Genomic DNA, 1752 nt, shown 5'->3' with positions numbered 1-1752 from the left:
AGGGAGCTCGTCGGTGGCGGCGGCTCCATTCGGTCCGGGCGAGAGAGAGGGAGCAGGGGAGGATAGGGACGGAGGGAGAGACACGGGAGAGTGAGAGAGGGTCGAGGGGTCGGGGCGTCTCCGTGGCATCGTCTAGGAGGACCGGGGAAGCAGGAGGTGGCCGGGAAGCAGGAGGTGGCCGGGGCGCGTGGCCGCGCGCGCCGGGCGCGTGCCTTCCTCCTGGCAGAGGAGGAAGGCGACAGGGGTTAGTGGAGATGGGCTGGGCCGTGCTAGGCCAGGTAAGTGGGCGCCAGGTAAGTTAGGTAGGTGGCCTGGTGGCCTTCTCTCTTTTTTTATATTCTGTTCTGTTTTCTTTTATTAGTTTCTGTTTTGCCACTATTTTGAATTTAAAAAATAATTCAAATAATGCCAAAAACTCCTCTGGATAATTTATGCTGCTTAATGGACTTTTCCAAAAGCACATAAAATGTTTCAGGGGTATTTGGAAATATATTCTATACAAGTTATGAATATAAGTCCAAATGCAAATGAAATAATGATTTAAGTTCAGTGCTCAAAATATTCCTCAAAAATGTTCATTATTTTTGGTTTGGTGCAAAACCCTTGCCAAAATATAACCAACATTATTTAAGGCCATTTTGGAAACGTTGAAAGCATTTTCCAGGGTTCTTTGCCCCTTTTTTTTATTTAAGTTTTTGAGGCTTCCAAAATTCCTCAGTTCAAGTTTCAAAATTTAAACATGATGCTCACATGAGGTCTGGCCTAGTGCATAACAGGACCAGGGATGTGACATAAATGGTGTTCTCATATTGCTATGTGAATACTAATCCTTCTAGATCATCAAGATCGTCATGTTAATTCTTTTCCAACCGGTGCGCTTCTCTTCGAGATGATCCCATCATTCTCCCCATCCGCAAGATCAATTCTAAGTTTTCTCAACGGTGTTTGTTTCATCCGTACCAAGTTGCCTTTGTTTTCCCGCCCTCCCACCCTTTTCTTCAAGGACTCATATATGTTAATCAAGTATCCATTTATTCATGTGAAGCCTCTTCACTCCTTGCAATCAATGTTCTTACCCGGTGATTTTCATGAAGTTGGCCAGGAGTTTCAAGTTCATCATTCTTCATTATTTTTCTTCTCCGGTGGATCCAATTCAAGCTTTGTTGATCATATCCTTTCCTCGTTTCAAATGCTATCCCATGCTGTTGCCTCTCATAATTGTTCACCTCTCTCTATTCTTATTCGGAGTGCTCAAGATATCTCGGAAGATTCATGTTTCCATTCTCAATCAGTTCAAGCTAGTCGGAGATTATTATCTCATTCAAGTCATTTAATTCTACCGGTGCTATATCTATTTCAATCAATCGTTCAACGGTGTATCCTTTTAGTGGGCCCTAACCCACGGGTCTTTTCCTAGGATCTTACCTGACTCTCCTAATCTTCCCGGAGCCGTTCCCAAATTCTTTTCGAAGTTTGACGTAAGAATGATTTCTCAACAGTCAAATGTATTCTCCAAGTTCGCTTTCATATTATTTTCATCCCTGGTTCAACCTTTTTGCTCTTCATTCCAGAGTATCTCAACAATTCATGGTGGTTCTCATCATCATTCTCAACATTTGAAGACCAAAGAAGGATTTCTCCTAAATCTTGGTCCGTTCTCTTGAAGATTCATGGTTCTAGCCTTATGCCATCCTCATAATTGTTTTTGATTGTGACAATTCTTTTCTTACCATCCGGAGCATTTCATGAGTT

The sequence above is a fragment of the Triticum dicoccoides genome, chromosome 1B (assembly GCF_002162155.2).
Source record: "Triticum dicoccoides isolate Atlit2015 ecotype Zavitan chromosome 1B, WEW_v2.0, whole genome shotgun sequence".
Lineage (NCBI taxonomy): Eukaryota > Viridiplantae > Streptophyta > Magnoliopsida > Poales > Poaceae > Triticum > Triticum dicoccoides.
This window is presented reverse-complemented; position numbering follows the sequence as displayed.